At 47.0% G+C, this 13,716-nt stretch overlaps 1 long non-coding RNA gene across 2 annotated transcripts; it reads left to right on the forward strand.

Moving 5' to 3' along the window:
- Positions 1–247: 247 nt before the first annotated feature.
- On the forward strand, positions 248–1,275 carry LOC120701559. Of its 2 annotated transcripts, none has more exons than XR_005686156.1 (2): positions 248–737; positions 1,059–1,275. It is a non-coding gene; the product is annotated as an uncharacterized LOC120701559 (long non-coding RNA). The 2 variants fall into 2 exon arrangements; XR_005686155.1 differs by having other exon boundaries at positions 251–737; positions 1,065–1,275.
- The last annotated feature ends 12,441 nt before the right edge of the window (positions 1,276–13,716 follow it).

A 13,716-nucleotide genomic window follows, 5' to 3' on the forward strand; every position in this document is an offset into this window, starting at 1 on the left:
TATAGCATGTTTGCCAAAGGTATGTGAGAGTAGAAACACAAAACGAGGACTGAGAAGGACGTCTTTTTAGTTTTTTATTGTTTAACGGCTCCTGCTCGATTGGCGATTTCGTCTACACCATTGGAGATGGCCTAAGAATCCATCAATCATATAAATATAATTTACCACTAATATGTTAAATGTGTATAACTCTCTGTTCAACTCGCTGGAGGGCGCGGCAAAGCTGCGCCAGGTTTCTAGTACGGCCTAAGCCAGACCTCAGCAATGCAAAATGGAGGCCCCAGCCTGGACCCGCCGATGCATCCGCGTATGCAGGCGCTGCCCACGCGTGTGGAAGGGTATTCGTTCCCCCTCACCTCCCTTGCGTCATTTGCCCCTCTCTCCGTTCCTTTCTTCGTTGCATCTTCCCTCACCTTGCTACGCCCGAGTAGATCCAGTGCTCCATGGCTGCCGGTGTTCCCCAGATCTGTGCAAGGCAGAAAGGCATTGACTGCGGATAGTCTGTGGTGCGGCTGTTGACCTTGGCTGCTGGCAATCTATCCTTGCCGAAATCGCCAGCGGCGGGTACGGGGTACCTCGGCGGCGGGCAGCGTCTGCAATCCCAACGGGTTGGGCGGCCATCATCCTCGGAGAATCCGTGCTCGAGAGGAAACCTTCAATGGCGGAGAAGGGTCGCAGCTGCTGTGACAGAGCCAATTGCTGAGGATCTTGCGATTGGGCAGGCGTTCATCTGACAGGTTTGATTCCTCTTCTCTTGGTAGGTCCATCTTTTGGATTAGTTTTGGGGAAAAATAGCCAAAATAGATTGTACTGTTAGTTTGCTAGGATTCTCTCCGGGTCAGATCTAATTGATGTCGCTTGTTGCAATTCAATTATAAATGTCACATCTATTACAAATCTGATGAAATGGAATTTTTTGCATCAAAGCATTTTCTTAGCCCCTTGCATTACTTAGTTGAGACATCTTTTTTCACATTTTCTTGTTACTGCGACACGGCAACACTTGTTTTATGTCATGGACTGGAATTTCTATTTAACATTATTTTTTTTCTTATTAGTGGCAGGTGTCTTGAGTCTTGACTGATGGTGGAGTTCAATCTTGGAAGGATTCGGCAGCTCACATTTTATGTCATTTTTTTCTTATTCTTTTTCTTATTTAACATTTTCTTGTTATAAAGATGTGATCACTAGTTTTTTGCGCATAGTTTACAATAAATTGTAATTGTCAAATGAGTGCAAATTGATCACTGATGCTAGGGTTGTTCGCTGCGGTAACTTCACCTATTCTGCAGGCTGGTGAATTGAACTGGTCTAAACCAACCTACCAAACATGCCAACATTGCATATCTCAATGCAGGCCTACAAACCAAACAAAGTCGTGCATTAGCCAGGCTTAGCCTATTCATGCAACCAAACATATACTACTTGCATGATCTAACCCAGGCTTGGGCTACCCAGGCTTAGAATACTAACCAGACTAGGCTCAGTCCAGCAACCAAACACAGTGGACTTAGAACCAGATGAGGCAGGGACGGAGCCCGGGCCTGTGCTGCAGCTCGGATCCGGCATGTTCATCCCATGTGAATCTACTCTAACATTTAGGGACAAAGTAGTAGTATTAGGTATAATTTTAGTCAATGTTTAACTTGTCCATTGTTTAGCCTGGGCTGGTGTGGGAATTTCTAGCTCTGCCCCTGATATGAGGGAAGCTTGACCTTATTGATATCATAAGTCAAACATCGTTTTTTTTTCTCGCAAAAAAAAGTCAACATCATTTTTTCTAAGAAAGAAAGATCGGCAAATTTTGTGCTTTGCCATGACCCATGACCAAATTTTAGCAGCTCCTCCAACAAAAAGTGTATTCCTGTTCACTGGATTCCTGCGCCGTGCAGGCAGCTCGCTAGTCGCTACCGCTGCTCGAGGCTACCTGCAAGGCTGCACTGCAACTGGAAGCCTAGCCTGCGACTGCGATGCATCAGAGCAAGTATACTAAGTCCCAGTCAGCAGGCGAAATAAGGGCGCGTTTAGTTCCTAAAAATTTTCACCTCCCCTTTAAACATATGTATGAAGCACTAAATATAATTAAATAACAAAACTAATTACACAGTTTGGATGTACATGACGAGACGAATCTTTTAAGCCTAATTAGTGTATGATTAGCCATAAGTGCTACAGTAACCCACATGTGCTAATGACGCGGTCAAATGACTCAAAAGATTCGTCACGTGGTTTCCAAGTGAGTTCTGAAATTAGTTTTTTAATTAGTGTCCGAAAAATCCTCCCGACATCCGGTCAAAGTGCTGATTTGACATCCAAAAATTTTTAAACGGGGAACTAAACGCGCCCTAAATCAACACATGAGCAGAATCGCATGTGGACAAGAGAGAAAATAGGAGAGAGACGCAAGCGGGCGACTCGCTACTCGCTCGCCGCAAGCATCAGAACCGAGACAAAACTCACTCTCACCCCCATTGCATGTGACGACCAGGACGTCCCTCCTCTCCCATTGGCTCACTGGACATGCGTGCATTTATTCTCCTAGCCAATGTCTACGCCAGCTCCATTATATACACCGATTTTTTAGAAGGCTCGAAGTGACCTGGCATCCTATTTCGTCCGTGACCGACGAAACTACTAGCCATGCTCTGATCATGCATGCCACCTTCCGGCATGGCTACATGTCACCTCCCTGCCTCGCTGACATGTCATGCGAGGAGCAGGGGCCTCATTGAATCCAGAGGTTACAAGAACGACATGGGCCGCGGCAATCAGTCCAGTAGTAGTTGCGCTTTTTCTCAAGGAGGGCTCAGTGTTTACTTTACCGCCGGTAACCAATTTCCTGCCGTTTAGCGGTATCGGAAAATTTTAGCAGTCACCGGCGGTAACCGTCTTTTTTTATTTTAAATTTTTTTGAAAATTTTAAATTTTGACGAAATTTTTTGAAATTTATCGTCGGTATGGGTTACCGTATAGTAGCGGTATCGGTAAATTTTGGCGGTAACCGCCGGTTTACCGGTAGTAAGGTAAACCCTGGGAGGGCTTCATCACCGACGACCTCTCATCTGTCTTCGTGAGTATGCGCCGAGAGCTGCCTGACCCTCGACCGATCGGTGAGTATCCCGTAGTATTTGTATCTGCCTCTTCGACCCTCCTAGGCCCTCGCGTCGCCCTCCTCCGAGGGGCGACACGGGCGGCACCCAGGCCAACACCGCCCCCACCTCTTCCCAACCTCGTCCACACCTCGCCGCTGCCTGAGCAGGGGTCCGGAAGTCCGCGTCCCTCCTAGGACGGCAGCGGCGGGGTCCTTTCCTCGCGTATGGACGTGGCTCGCGAGGATCTGGGAGGTCTCGCCAGTGGCCCGCGATGGCTGTCGGCTTCAGGTGGGTCTGCCGGATCCGGTGGCCACAGAGTCGGAGGTCCCTCGTTCGGCACTCGCGGCGGGCAAGGCGGCGTCGCCACGTCACTGGGCCGCCCGCGCACGACCGAGGACGGCGGCGGCGGCGGCCACAGGCTACAGCGGTCGAGCCCCTCGGGGTCTTCCCGCATGGGAGTCCCGCGGCCGGCGGCGGGCGTGCGACTCCAGCGGATCTGCGGCGCGGCTGGATCCGGATCTGGCTCCGCCGGCTCTTCGGCCCCGTCTTCGTGGGATCCCGTCGGAGCGGGTCTTCACTGCAGCCACGGCCGGCTGCCGTTGGTGCGGTGGCCCGGGCAGCGTCGGGTTCGCATCCGGATCCGGCAGCCCCGGGGCAGGGGACGGTGCCCTCGGTGGGGGGCTTGCACGGAAGGCATGCATTGAGGCGTGGTGGCGCTGGCTTCACGGAGTTGGAGGTGACCTCTTGGGTTATCTCACCGGCGTTTCCGACGCAGCATGGAGGTCTCGTTCTTCCCAGCGCCCGGCCGCTTTGGCAGTTCCGTGTGGTTCGCGATGGGTGGCTTCGGGGCTCCCGGATGCAGATCTGACGTCGGCTTGGCCTCCAGTGGTGACTCCTCTCCTACATATGCGCCTTCAGATGGTCTACCGGATTTGGAGTTCGTGGCCGTTTAAAGTGGGTCAGGTCTGGTCTATATGGAAGCATTGGCCTGGTAAGAAGGGGGAAGCAACACGGTGTGACTTTGTCGTGGTGGTACTTGTTACTAATTCACCGGTTCCGATAAGAAATTCCTAGATCTGATCTTAATTGGTTGAACCTGGCAGTGACCTTATTGCAGTCATTGTTTGGATTAAGATGAATTACTCCCTCAGGTGAAAACATTTGATCTGACCTTAATTGGTTGGGTCACTGCAATATCGGCACGTGCGTGTGCCGTTTCCTCGTTGGAGGTGTTGTCTCGGGAGTCTACTTCATAGTCCAAGAGCTACTTTGGTTTGCGAAGCGGATGAAGGTGAAGTCGCTTGTGGTAGTTTGCTGCGGCATGATCTTTAAGTCATGGCATTTTCTTTTTTTGTTCCTTTTTTCATAGGCTGTGTGCATTTTAGTTATGCAGAGGTCGGATGGATCTTATATAATTGTATCATCTTGATATAATTGTTTAAGATCAATAGAAGTTCTCTTTTCCGAAAAAAAAATCCGATCGGTGCTGAACAGAGCTGTCCCGGTCATTGCAAACACATGCTTTCAGCAGTGCTACCTGCAAGCGCAGAAATCTCATTGAAAATTTTGGGCCTTTCACCACCCCTAACCATTTCAGAAACATTGATATCAGAAGTCAAATATCGTTTTTCTATTAGAAAGATAGAAAGATTGGTAAATTTTGTGCTTTGCGATCACAAGTTTTTGATTTGGCTACACGAGAGCGAAGCAGCTCCTCGAACAAAAAAGTATTCATGTTTACTCAATTCTGCGCATGCAGCTGCAGGCAATTCGCTACCGCTGCTCGATCGAGGCTACCTGCAAGGCTGCAACCTCATCCCAAGGGCGTGGGCCATAAGGTCAGAGGCTAGTACCCATACGGGCCGCGGCAATCAGTACAGTAGTATTTACTGGTGCATACTTTTATAAAAATAATCTATTTTTCCTCTCTCAACTATTGCAAAAGTCTACAAAACCAGGTATACAGCCTTTCCCAACTATCAAAACTGTCTATTCTACCTCCCTCAGCAGTTTTTACATTTTTTTCATATATTTTTCTTCATTTTTTTTTCACTCAATTGAGGTAGCATAGTGGTTGAGGAGAAAATAGAGAACCCAAGTTTACAATTTTTTGAAGTTGAAACTCAAATAAAATTGAAATTTGAATTTTTAAAGAAAGAAAGAAAGAAAGAATTCAAATTTCATTGAATTTTAAATCATCTTTGACAAAATTTGAACTTTGTGCGGGGGCTGTATTTTGCAGTTGAGGGAGAAAAATCAAATTTCTGCAATAGTTGATGGAGGAAAAATAGATTTTTTTCCTTTTTTTATTGCCGGGACACGAGCCTGCGAGCTGAGACCACGTGATTGCACCAGCGCAGGCCCGGCTCGATCGCACTTGTTACCGTCCACACCCCATCGTGGCCCCTTGTGATTTGTGAGGCATCCCTCCTCATCCGATCGGTGCCGAACAGAGCATTCCGGTGATTGCAAACGCATGCTAGCACAGCTACCTGCTAGCGTCTGCACACTATATATAAATCTATAGGATTCATGTTACTCCTACCGCCGTGCATTTCGCTTCTGCCAAAGAATTCATCCTATACACATGTTCAGCGAAACCACTCTCACAACTGAACATTGAACATTGCTGTGGCGAGGTATTGGAGTGAGCCAAAATGGCCATGATCACATCAGTCCTATGGTCAGTGTCGCGGCCCACGGGCCGACTGGACCGCGCGGTTACTGTAGCGCACGGCTACTGTAGCACGCGGCACAGTATTTCTTTAGTGTCAGGCTGGAAATGGAAAGAGATTTGGACTGACTTGAATAGCCGATCTCTGGGAAGCTAATAACTCCGGTTTGAACCTTTTGCGCGAAGTAAGGACGAAAGCGCAAGAGAGTTATTTAGCAGGTGTGGTCTACTCAACGTGTAGAGTAGATCTTAGTCGTTATCCTGGGCCGGGTCATTACAGTCAGTGTTTGTATTATAGGTAAGTTGTACGCACAATCATCATATCCCAATGAATACGTGCTTCTGAAGAACCTACCAACTGCAATCAAAATTTGGCGAGGGCATGAGCTAGGGCAGTTTCTTCCAAATTAAATGAGAACTTGTGCATGCTTTGATTATGCTAGATATCTAGGCAATTTTCGGTATATTTTAATTCTAAATATTAATATCAATTTCATGATATAGATGAGTGATAATGTGTGTACCAGATATGTGCATGTGTTCATGTTATTCTCACTAATAAGCATGAACAAAGAATTAAACCAGAGTAGGTTTAGTAAGTACCCCAAGGCGGGACCAGTGCCGGAGGCACCGGTTGCGCCGTTACCAGCTGGAATAGACATGCTATTCGACTGGTCTTGCTCGAAGTAGCCGAACTATGTCGATGCAGGAAGATGTTCGCAGTGCAGTCCCACGAACGGTTACGTCGGGAAGTAGACGAAGTAATCGTTCGCACGAGCGGTTACGCCGGGAAGTAGACGAAGGAGTCGTTCAGGGAGCGAGCAGTCGCGTCAAGACGCTCCCCAAAAACCTAATTGCCCGCGTCCCGTGCAGGACCTTCAGCGAGCAGAGGTTCCGGAGGCCCTGCTCTCGCTAGACCTGTGCGCGCAGTGCTAGCGGTGGGGAAGGCAGAAAGCAGCTGAGGGAGAAGGGAGAGGTCTCCTGAAGAGGAGTACCTGGATGAGTGCTTGAGATGAGTGAGGATGAGAGGAGAGGGTGCTGGTTTATATAGGCACGATATGCCTCAGGTTCAACGAACCTGGACGTCATGAATGGCTTTGATGAGCGGCAGTTAATGTGCCTCAGGTTCAACGAACCTGGACGTCGTAAAGAGCCTTCAATGTCCGGTCATTAGTGACGACATTAACCCTCTGTTTTAATACCCTTTACTGCAAAACATCCTTCTCATCTCAGCACATCCCGTCGCACCGCACCGCACCGGCACCTGCACGTCACGTCCGGCCGCGCACGCGCACCGCACCGCCCGTCCGGCCGGCCGGCCGCGCCGCGCCGCGCCTCGTCTCGGCCACGGCCACGGCCACGGCCCGGCCCGGCCCGGCTCGGCGAGGCGAGCGAGCGCGCGCGCGCGTGTGGTTCACCGTCCTCCTCTTACCGGCTTCACAAGTGGTGTACACGAAGTCCACCTTTTAAGTCGGTTGAGATCCTCCTCAATTCCCGGTACGGAATTTAGCATTGATTCCCTAGCATTAATAGTGGGCTTTAAATTCTTTTAATGCTTTAGAAGTAATGGGCCAAGCCCATTACTCCAACAATCCCCACCAAAAAATTCAAGCCACACTAGAAATACCCTCATTCCCTCATTGATATACCAGTATTCGACAGAGACTGTTAAGTTGAACTTCCATCTAGGACAAAGGCTACACTTATTCACAACTGTGCAATGGACTATGCCTTGAATTGCCAGTTTTGTGCAAACAAGTTTGACCAGAGCCCTACACTGGTACTAGGCTGCAAAAGCATCCCCGCGGTTTGGAGCTTATAAGTCATACTCCAGGCCCTTCATGAGTTTCTAGAGAATACCCAATTCTCATAGACCATGACCAGTGGTCAAACTCATATAGGTGTGTTCCTTTCAGATGTTCTGTAGGACAACATCTTTGTTTCAAGAAAACAACTCATTTGTTTAAAAGAAACCACCTGGCACACATTAAGGTATAGACCAACCTGCCATACAGATTAGAAGAGAAATGCACCTTATACACGGAATGAGCCCTTTTCACAAAGGTTCTCTTCTCACAGTCAGACTTTAGTTTGTTTCACCATCCTAATTCACGGGATCTCCGATCACATAGGACAGGTTTCCACTATAGAATGACTCACGTGGGTCTCAAGCCCAATTCCATAGATGCATTGTCTATCACATTTCGTGAAAGACCCTTTGTAAACTGATCTGCCAGATTTTTAGCCGTCTGAACATAGTCCAGGGCTATAACTCCAGAGTTTCTCAATTTTCTGACAGATTTCAACCACCTTTTCACATGTCTAGATGACTTCATGTTATCCTTTGAACTATTCACCTTGACAATTACCGTTTGATTGTCACAGTTCATTAGGATTGCCGGTAACGGTTTTTCAACTATCGGCAAGTCCATAAGGAGCTCACGAAGCCACTCAGCCTCAACAGATGGTCTGCTTGCAAGACTTCCAGGAAACAGCTCCACCACCAAGTGTAAACACATATCTACTTGTGGCCTTTATCTCATCAGCATCAGAAATCCAATTTGAATCACTATACCCTTCTAGTACCCTTGGGTACCCGGTGTAGTGAATTCCATAGTTCATTGTCCCCTTCAGATAGCGCATTACTCTTTCAAGAGCCTTCCAATGATCATCTCCCGGGTTTGAAACAAACCGGCTCAGTTTGCTTACAGCAAACGAGATGTCAGGTCTTGTAGCGCTCGTTAAATACATTAATGAACCAATGATCTGAGAATATCTCAGCTGATCTCGCATTATCCTTTTGTTCTTTCTAAGAATTAAACTGGCATCATATGGTGTTGAGACAGGTTTATAGTCGCTATAACCAAAGCGACTTAACACCTTCTCCACATAGTGAGACTGTGTAAGAATCACCCCACCATTGATCTCTTTTACCAGTTTTATATTAAAGATAACATCAGCTTCTCCCAGATCCTTCATCTCAAAATTTTGAGATAAAAACTCTTTGGCTTCCTTAATCACATTAAGGCTAGTGCCAAAGATCAGTATGTCATCCACATACAAGCACAAAATCACTCCTTCAGCCCCACCATTGCGATAGTACACACATCTGTCAGCTTCGTTCACAACAAAGCCGGCAGAGGTCAAAGTTCTATCAAACTTTTCATGCCACTGCTTAGGCGCTTGCTTGAGACCATATAAAGATTTTAACAACTTACAAGCCATTCCTTCTTGACCCTTTGATACAAACCCATCCGGCTGATCCATATAAATCTCCTCTTCTAACTCTCCATTGAGGAAAGCCGTCTTAACGTCCATCTGATGAACGAGAAGACCATAAGAGGCTGCCAGGGAAAGTAACACTCGAATTGTGGTCAATCGGGCAACTGGTGAATAAGTGTCAAAGAAATCTTCTCCTTCTTTTTGGGTATAACCCTTGGCCACAAGCCTAGCCTTGTACTTTTTAATAGTACCATCTGGCCTAAGCTTTTTCTTGAACACCCACTTGCATCCAAACGGTTTACATCCATAAGGACGTTCAACGACCTCCCAGGTTCCATTAGACATAATAGAATCCATCTCACTCCTTACTGCTTCCTTCCAATAGTCAGCATCAGGAGATGAATATGTCTCTTCTATGGTTCTGGGTGTATCATCTATGAGGTATATAATGAAATCATCACCAAAAGACTTTACAGTCCTTTGTCTCTTGCTCTTTCTCGGAGCATCATTGTTATCCTCCTCAAGATTTTCTACAAGTGTATGTTCATTGTGTTCTATCGGCTCAGCAGAGCCATCATCCTCGATGAACTCTTGCCTAGATGAACTTGTTTCATCTCTCATTGGAAAAATGTTTTCAAAAAATGTAGCATCTCTGGACTCCATTATAGTACCAACATGCATGTCAGGTACTCCAGATTTCACTATTAAAAATCTATATCCAACGCTGTGAATAGCATAACCTAGAAAGATACAATCCACAGTTTTAGGACCAAGCTTACGTTTCTTGGTTATTGGCACACTCACTTTTGCCAAACAACCCCATGTACATAAGTATGACAGTGTTGGCCTTTTCTTCTCCCATTCCTCGAATGGAGTTATCTCTTTATTCTTTGTAGGAACACGGTTTAGGACATGACATGCAGTCAATATAGCCTCACCCCACCATTCCTTGGAAAGTCTCGCTGTATCTAACATGGCGTTAACCAAATCCGTTAGAGTGCGGTTCTTTCTTTCGGCAACCCCATTTGACTGAGGTGAATAGGGAGACATCCTTTCATGAATAATAACATATTTCTCGCAGAATAAAGTAAATAAATTTGGGAAATACTCGTCACCACGATCTGACCTAACTCTTTTGATCTTTCTCTCAAGTTGGTTTTCTACTTCAGCTTTATAGATTTTAAAGTAGTGTAAAGCTTCATCTTTTGACTTCAACAAATAGATGTAACAAAATCTAGTACTATCATCAATAAAAGTCATGAAATATTTTTACCACCTTTTGTCAACACTCCATTCATTTCGCACAAATCGGAATGAATTAATTCTAAGGGTGCCAAGCTCCTTGCCTCCGCGGTCTTATGAGGCTTACGAGTTTGTTTTGATTCAACACATACATGACACTTAGAATTTTTGACAAAAGTGAACTTTGGAATTAAGCTCAAATTAGCTAAGCGCATCATACAATCAAAATTAACGTGACAAAGCCTCGAATGCCAAACATTTGTTTCATCAACATTAATAACATTGTATGCAATTTTATTACAAACATCTGACAAAGAAAGACGGAACAAGCCTCCGCTTTCATAACCTTTTCCAACAAAAGTACCAAACTTAGACAAGATACATTTATTGGACTCAAAGACTAATTTGAAACCATCTCTACACAGTAGAGAGCCGCTGACTAAATTCTTCTTGATGGTGGGGACATGCTGCACGTTCTTCAGCTGCACGGTCTTCCCCGAAGTAAACTTCAGATTTACCGTACCAACACCAAGAACACGCGCATGTGATCCGTTCCCCATCAGCAAGGAGGAAGTCCCGCCGGTCTGGTAAGAAGAGAACAAAGAAGCATCAGCACAAACATGAATATTAGCACCAGTGTCAACCCACCACTCCGGTGAGCCAAAGACTGAAAGAACAGTAGGTAATAAATTACCGTACCCCGAAGTTCCTCCAGGCTCGCTAATAACCATGTTGGCGGAGTCGTTGCCTTTGCGGTTCGGACACTTTGCAGCAAAGTGATCCGTACTAGCGCACACATAGCAAGCTCCCGTCTTCTTCTTCTTCTTAAAAGTGGTTGTCTTCTTAGTCTTTGGTTGGTTCTGCGGTGGCTTTTTCTTGTTCTTGTGGGAGTTGTTCTTCTGAACAAGATTGGCACTTGAAGCACCAACAACTCCTTTCCCACGTATGTCCTTTGCTCTCGCCTTCTCCTCAACATCAAGAGTCCCTATGAGTCCATCTATTGTGAACTCCTGTCTCTTGTGTTTTAGAGAAGTAGCAAAGTCCCTCCAAGAAGGTGGCAGCTTAGAGATTATACCTCCGGCCACAAACTTATTGGGTAACACACATGGGGACTCTTTGCTGCAATTTTTGAGATCTTTTGCCAGAGTATGTATTTCATGAGCCTGTTCCACTACAGAACGGTCTTCGACCATCCTGTACTCAAGGAACTGCTCCATGATATACAACTCACTCCCGGCGTCAGATACTCCATATTGAGCCTCAAGAGCATCCCACAATGCTTTGCCAGTTGGCAGCCGAATATAAGAATCCACCAGGTTATCACCGAGAACACTAATGATCAAGCCTCGAAAGAGGATATCAGCCTCATCGAACGCACTCCCTTCCTCTGGAGAGAATTGTTCAGGCTTACCCTCTTTCACATGGATCACTCTCGATAGTGTTAACCACAGTATAAGCCGCTCTTGCCAACGTTTGTAATTTGAACCATCAAAAGGTGGTGGTTTGATTGATGCAGCAAAGCTAGATACCGAAAGCCTATTAACATAATTAGGTTTTTGGATTGTTAGATATCTAGGCAATTTTCGGTATATTTTAATTCCAAATATTAATATCAATTTCATGATATAGATGAGTGATAATGTGTGTACAAGATATGTGCATGTGTTCATGTTATTCTCACTAATAAGCATGAACAAAGAATTAAACCAGAGTAGGTTTAGTAAGTACCCCAAGGCGGGACCAGTGCCGGAGGCACCGGTTGCGCCGTTACCAGCTGGAATAGACATGCTATTCGACTGGTCTTGCTCGAAGTAGCCGAACTATGTCGATGCAGGAAGATGTTCGCAGTGCAGTCCCACGAACGGTTATGCCGGGAAGTAGACGAAGTAGTCGTTCGTGCCCGCGTCCCGTGCAGGACCTTCAGCGAGCAGAGGTTCCGGAGGCCCTGCTCTCGCTAGACCTGTGCGCGCAGTGCTAGCGGTGGGGAAGGCAGAAAGCAGCTGAGGGAGAAGGGAGAGGTCTCCTGAAGAGGAGTACCTGGATGAGTGCTTGAGATGAGTGAGGATGAGAGGAGAGGGTGCTGGTTTATATAGGCACGATATGCCTCAGGTTCAACGAACCTGGACGTCATGAATGGCTTTGATGAGCGGCAGTTAATGTGCCTCAGGTTCAACGAACCTGGACGTCGTAAAGAGCCTTCACGTCGCACCGCACCGCACCGCACCGCACCGGCACCTGCACGTCACGTCCGGCCGCGCACGCGCACCGGCCGGCCGGCCTCGGCCTCGGCCCGGCCCGGCGAGGCGAGCGAGCGCGCGCGTGGTTCACCGTCCTCCTCTTACCGGCTTCACAAGTGGTGTACACGAAGTCCACCTTTTAAGTCGGTTGAGATCCTCCTCAATTCCCGGTACGGAATTAAGCATTGATTCCCTAGCATTAATAGTGGGCTTTAAATTCTTTTAATGCTTTAGAAGTAATGGGCCAAGCCCATTACTCCAACAGATTATGTACATATATATAGCCACAAATACTTGGTATAGCCCATGCCCAAGATGTGGCAACAATCGGCTTACTAGACCTCTGACAAAGCTTTGGAGAGAGGTATGGGTCTAATACATTTGGGACATAAAACTAGAGAAGTGAGGCAAGGCGGCACAGTTGTTCCAGAGGAGCAAACACTAAACTGTAGTGTGTCTAATTTGTGATGTGTACAGTCGTGGACACTATCCAAATAGGTTTTGCATGTTTCCTTGGTCCGAGGTGCTTGCAGCATGTATCATGAATTTGAATGGGAATACAAGGTCTATTTTGAGCGGGAACAGAAATTACACCTAGAATTATAATTACATGCAACTCACTTGTACACTCTCGTGTTACAAGTTACAACTATTGATCAAGTGCTTTTAAACGTACTTATTAATGAATTATTGACCATTTCTCTATGCAGATTGAGATACTACAGTCTTCTCCTTTCCCCTTCTACAGTAAAGCAAGGCGAAAAGAAAGGCGACGCCATTTCCGGCGTCGATCCCGCCGATTCCCTCCTCCGGCTGCCTCCCCGGCGGCGGAGCGAGGAGGGAATTGGTTGGATCGGCGTCCGGCGTAGAGTAGCTTTTAGTTTAGGTAGGCTGCTAGTAGGCTAGGGTTTGCCGGTGAAGAGCTCTGTGGTCGGTTCGGCTCGTCGGCGACGGCGACGCGGGTAACTTCATGGCGGCCTCTTTTGTTCCTCTGGGCCAGTGCTGGTGCCGGTGTACATGAAGCTGGCGGTGGCCCATGGAGAATAAGATCTCCACTTCGATTTCCTGGCGTCGGTGTTGCTTGCGGCGTCAGCTCCAGGAACATCGGTATGAGGTTTGCTTTGGTCCTCCTCTTCGCGTTGGGGATGGATCCTCTGTGCTCCCTGGTGGGCTTCTCCTTCCTAGTCGGAGGCTTTGTCGCGGGCTGCGGATTCGTTCTTCCTCTTCCCCCATCGGTGTGCTCGCCGAT

Source organism: Panicum virgatum, chromosome 3K, assembly GCF_016808335.1.
Source record: "Panicum virgatum strain AP13 chromosome 3K, P.virgatum_v5, whole genome shotgun sequence".
In the NCBI taxonomy this organism is placed as follows: domain Eukaryota; kingdom Viridiplantae; phylum Streptophyta; class Magnoliopsida; order Poales; family Poaceae; genus Panicum; species Panicum virgatum.